Raw genomic sequence first — 6,296 nt, 5'->3', positions numbered from 1 at the left:
ACTGCTTTCAGGCAGGGGTTAAAAGTTTCCATATGCTCAGAGACAAATACCTCCTTCTGGGAAAGAGAACAAACCAGAGATAATAGCTGACAGGGAATAATTGGTGTTTGGCAAAATTAGAAGTAACAATTTAAAGCCTGTTTACACAAGTATTTCTATTTTCCAGGAGCCCTAAAAGATTGTCAACCATGAAGAATGGTGTCCTGGGATTGTCTTGTGTCTACCACAAAGTAATGACCACAAAGTAATGACCTGGGGACTAAATGATGCTTTCCCACTCCCAGCCTCTCACCCTTTTGAAGAGTGCTTTTATAAGCCTGGAACACTAGCCCTTTCAGAGAAAGACATTTCTTTCTTTCTTTCTTTCTTTCTTTCTTTCTTTCTTTCTTTCTTTCAAGATTTTATTTATTTGAGAGATTGAGAAAGTGAACATGAGCAGGGACAAATGTGGGGAGGAACAAAGGGAGAAAAAGTCTCCCCACCAAGCCTGATGTGGACTCCATCCTAGAACCCTGAGATCACCACCTGAGCAAAAAAATTAAGAGTCAGACACTTAAACAACTGAGCCACCCAGCCATACTGACATTCCTCTTTCTTGTCAGCTGCCTATATGTAAGCTCCCTCTAATAAAATTTATCTACTTTTTTTCTCTCAAGTTCAATGGTCATTTCTATGACATTGAAGCTCAAGAACCTGTCTTGGGGGCCTGGTAACACAAATACATTTAACATTTTAGAGAATATTTCCAAAAGAATTGGGGATGCTTTATATCCTTTCAGGTCTTGATAACTTTGCCCCTGAGAACCAGGACTATTCTTGAGATGCTATAAAAGTTTTATATCCATGGTGAAGAGGCAAAGATGGCAGAGAAGTAAGGATTTCTACAAACAGAATAGCTCCAGTAGTTGGTTTTGAGGTATGAGGCAGGGAGCCATGATTCTATGGGAAGATATTGGAATATAAATGGAAGGGGGAGAGCCTCTGGGATCTTGCATCACTGGAGTGCAAAAGTATCCCACACTGGGGACTGGGCACAGACTGGCAGACCAGTAGCAGTGGGGAAAGGACTTTAGGGCAGCCCCCTCTCGCCCCCCATCTGAAACCTGGAGCTGTGGGGGCAGGTGTGCAAACTGTGGGAAGCTGGTGCTTTTAGAAGCACAAAGGGCAGAGACATGCCTGGACCCAGAAGAGAGAGCTGGGAGAGCTGCTGTGGGGTGTACAACTCAGGACATTGCTGTTTTTAGCAGCACAGAAGTGCTGCTAAAATGGAGACAGTGTGGCCTGGAGTGTTTATTGAAGAACAAACTGTGATTTCTCTGTTCTGAGACAGAAGTTTGGATACAGTCAGTTCTGCTCTGACTCTTCCTAGAGACACAGAAAGCCACTAGGGAAAGCCCCCAGAGAAAAAAAGCCCCCCAAAACTGGTTTTCACTGAGCCCATCTCTTGCCCCAACATGGGACAAGGCAACTCTACCCAAACAGGGCTGTCTAAGTATCAACATGGCAGGCCCCTCCCTCAAAGGACAGGCTGGAGAAATAAGAGGTTGACAACCTAAGGTCCCTATAAAATAGGTGCATCTTGCTTGGGTTGTGGTCAATAATTTGGACTCTGTACATTCCCTCAACAACCCCTCAACAGAATGACCAAGGGGAAGAACCCTCAAAACTGGAAAAATTCAAAGACTGTGACCTCTGCCACAGAACTAATAGATATGGATATAAGCAATATATCATAAATAGACTTCAGGATTACAGTTATGCATACAATATTTAGGATGGAGAAAACCACTAATGGCAATATAGATTCTCTAAGGGCAGAAATGAGAGTGGATCTGGCAGGACTTAAAAATGCTATCAATGAGATCCAATAGAATCTAGCTACTCTAATAGCTAGGATAAACAAGGAAGAAGAATGAATTAGTGATCGAGAAGACAAAGTGATAGAAAAAAAGGAACAGGAGGAGGCCTGGGACAAAAAGCTTAAAAATCTGTGAAAATAGAATTAGAGAAATAGATGAAGTCATGAAACATTCCAATGTCAGAATTATTGAGATCCCTGAGAGGGTGGAGAGAGAGAGGACTAGAAGATATATTTGAGCATATCATAGCTGAGAACTTCCTTAATCTGGGAACAGAAATAAGCATTCCTGTCTTAGAGGCAGGGAAGACCCCTCTCAAGATCAAGGAGAACAAACCAGTGTCCAGGCATGCAATAGTAAAACTTGAAAATCTTACAACCAAGGTAACCATCTTAAGGGCAGTTAGGGGGAAGAGACTGCTTATGTACTGAGGGAAGAACATCAGAATGATATTAGACCTGTCCACAGAGACCTGGCAATCCAGAAAGGGCTGGCAAGGCATATAAGGCTACTAAGTGAGAAGAACATAGAGCCAAGAATACTTTATCCAGTAAGGCTATTATTTAAAATTGATGGAGAGATAAGGAGCTTCCAAGATGGGCAAAAACTGAAAGTTTTTGTGACCACTAAGCCAGCCCTACAAAACTATTAAGAGGGGTTCTATAAAAGGAGAAAGATGCCAAGAGTGATATTAAAATATAAATTTACAGAGATAATGTATAGAAACAAGGACTTCACAGGCAACATGATGACAAGAAAATGATCTTTCAATAATCGCTCTAGACGTGAATGGACTAAATGCTGCTCCCAAGAAATGGCATAGGGTTGCAGATTGGTTAAAGACAGGACCCATCCATATGCTGTACACAAGAGACTCATTTTGAACCTAAAGATACATTCAGGCTGAAACTGAAAGGATGGAGAACCATCTTTCAACGGAGCTCAAAAGAAAGCCTGGGTAGCAATTTTTATATTGGAGAAATTAGATTTGAAGCTACAGACTGTAGTTAGAGATACAGAAGGACACTATATCATTCTTAAAGGTTCTATACAATAAGAAGATCTAACAATTGTAAATATCTATCCCCCAACATATAAGCAGCCAGCTACATAAGCCAACTGTTAACCAAAATAGACATATTGATAATAATGTGTTAATAGTAAGAGACCTCAATACTCCACTCTCAGCAATAGACAGATCATCTAAGCCAAAAATAAACAAAAAAAACAAGAGCACTGAATGACACACTGGTCCAGATGGAACTCTTAGATATACACAGAACATCCCACCATGAAACAACAGAATACTCCTTCAGCACACATGGTACTTTCTCCAGAATAGATCACATACTGAGTCTCAACTGATACCAAAATACTGAGATTATTCCCTACATATTCTCAGACCACAGTGACTTAAAACTAGAACTCAATTACAAGAAAGAGTTTGGAAGGAATTCGAACACTTGGAAGCTAAAGACCATCATGGTCAAGAATGTTTGGGCCAACCAGGAAATCAAAGAAGAGCTTAAACAATTTATGGAAACCAATGAGAATGAAAACACATCAGTCCAAAACCTATGGGACAAGGCAAAGGTGGTCATAAAGGGGAAATACATAGTCATCTCTCTCAAATTAATTAATTAATTAATTAATTAATTAAAAAAATAAGATCCCTAATACACAAACTATCTTTATCCCTTAAAGAACTGGAGAATCAACAACAAATTAAGCTTACCTCACACATGAGAAGGGAAATAATTACGATTGGAGCAGAGATCAATGAATTAGAAACCAGAAATACAGGAGAACACATCAAAGAAACTAGAAACTAGGTCTTTGAAAAACTAAGACCAATAAACCACTGACCAGACTTACCCAAAAGAAAAGAAAAGGATACTAATAAATCATGAATGAAAGGGGAGAGATCATGACTAACAGCAAGAAAATAGAAATAATCACCAAAAATTATTATCAACAGCTATCAATAAGTTAAGGAACCTAGAAGAAATGGATGCATTCCTGGAAACCTATAAACAACTGAAACTGAAACAGGAAGAAACTGACAACCTGAACAGACCCGTAACCAGTAACGAGAGTGAAGCAGTGATCAAAAATCTCCCAAAAAGGGGCTTTGGGTGGTTCAGTGGGTTAAGCGTCTGCCTTTGTCTCAGGTCATGATCTCAGGATCCTGGGATTGAGTCCCTTATCAGGCTCTCTGCTCAGCAGGGAGCCTGCTTCCCCCTCTATCTCTCTGTCTACGTGTAGTCTCTGTCTGTCAAATAAATAAATAAATGAATCTTAAAAAAAAAAAATCGCCCAAAAACCAGAGTCCAGGACCTGATGGATTCCCTGGGGAATTCCACCAAACAGTCAGAGAAGAAATTATACTTATTCTTCTGAAGCTGTTTCAAAAAATAGAATCAGAAGGAAAACTTCCAGACTCTACAAGGACAGCATTACCTTAATCCCAAAACCAGGGAAAGACCCCAGTCAAAATGGAGGGGCAGGGGGTCGAGGGATGGGTTAGTTTGGTGATGGGTAATAAGGAGGACACATATTGCATGGAGCTCTGGGTGTTATATGCAAAATATATGCACTATATCAAAAACTAATAATGATACGGTGATTAATGCGACATAATAATACTAAAAGTCTTATTTCCAACAAGAAAACAGAAAAAAAAGAGGAAGAGGAAGAAGTTAAAGCTTTATATCCAAACTTTGAAGGCCTTTGGGACAGACTTTGGATGAACTTATCACACTGAAGTCACCTGAAGTGAACAATTAATTCCCTGCTACACTTCACCTCTGCTTTGAAATATAATCATTAGGGACCCACATTTAGTTTTGTCTTGTATCAACTTCATCCAATCTCTAATATAGCTGAGCACATAGTACTTGCTTAGAAAGTACTTTTTTCTTTTCTCTCTCTCTTTTTTTTTAAAGATTTATTTGTTTATGTACTTAGAGACAGAATGAGTGTGTGCAAGTGAGGGGAAGGGCAGAGGGAGAGAAAGAATCTCCAGGAGACTCCCCGCTGAACATGGAGCCTGATGCAGGGCTCAATCTCATCATCCTGAGATCCATGACCTGAGCCAAAATTAAGAGTCAGATATTCAACTGACTGAGCCACACAGGCACCTGAGGAAGTATGGTTACATTTGACTGTATTTGGAACTGCATTCTGGAGAAAATCTTGGTAGCTTTCCTTGGGTGAAAATGTGTTAACAAGTAAGTCTCATTGACATTGTATAAACCTCATGTGTCAGTATGGCTCAGATACATGCTGTCTTTCTATTTGGACTGAAAATAAGAATGGAAAAAGTCAAGTTTTGTAATAAGACCCAGACTTGAATATTTGCTTTATCGTATATCAGTGGTAGATCTTTCAAAAGTCACTGTCCGGAGCTTCCTTTCCCTCAGCATCAAAATGGATCTCTAAGTAACTCAGAGAGTTCCTACAAAGATTCAATAATAAAGTGATGACAACATGTATGAACTAGTTATAGAGCAAATTTAAACCCCACAACACCCCTATGTAGTGAATATTGCTCTTATCCCAGTTTATAATAAGGAAATTGAGAGAGTATTTAAATTGTTCCAAGATCACACAGAGGTTTAACAGACCTGGGCTTTGAATCAGGCAGATTGCTTCTGGATTCCGTGCTCTTACTCCCTATGTTATGAACAATATCTGGCCTAGTATTCATGTCCATTAAATATTTGGTGCTCTTTTCCTCCACTCACATACCAGACAATAGATTAATTGATTAATAATTAATTAATAGATTAGTAGATTAATCTTAGGATGCATATTAAAATTCTTTTCATTGCATTTTAATAATCCATGGCCCTTTCTTGCTAATCGGATATTGAAGAGGTTAACTGTCTAGCTATGGTATAAATTCCCTCCTTTGTATCTTCCATCAAATTCTTATCTTCTAGAGGAGACTCCTGGGTGATTTTAGACTTTTCCTTCCTCTTGTTTGAATATTTTAAGAATTTATACTTTTAATTTAATTTTTTTGTTTGTTTGTTTCAAGGAAGTTATTTTCTCTTGGCCTCTATGATAATACATTCTCCCAGTTTTATTCCTATTCTCCAGCTGTATTGTCCATCTTTTTGCTGATTCCTCCTCTTCTGCTCTGCCTTCCTAAATATTGGAATTCTCCCTCCTCGATTGGAGCTGTACATCTCCGCATATTTATTCACATTATAACAGGAAAGCCTAGATGTACCTGATAAAACACATGAAAATTATAATTGGGACTACAGATATTGAAGGACATAGTGTAGATTTATAGACTTGGGACTAACTCTCTCCTCATGCCACATGTCTTCTTTTTCACTGTGTCTTTCATTCTCAATGATGCCTATACATTCACTTCTTTATGGTAACTAGATCCCTCTTCCTATTCTATTTTCTTGTTTATTTACT

The sequence above is a fragment of the Mustela putorius genome, unplaced genomic scaffold (assembly GCF_011764305.1).
Source record: "Mustela putorius furo isolate JIRA1106 unplaced genomic scaffold, ASM1176430v1.1 tig00003859_pilon_pilon_pilon, whole genome shotgun sequence".
Taxonomy (NCBI): Eukaryota; Metazoa; Chordata; class Mammalia; order Carnivora; family Mustelidae; genus Mustela; species Mustela putorius.
Note: the sequence above shows the minus strand (reverse complement) of the source record.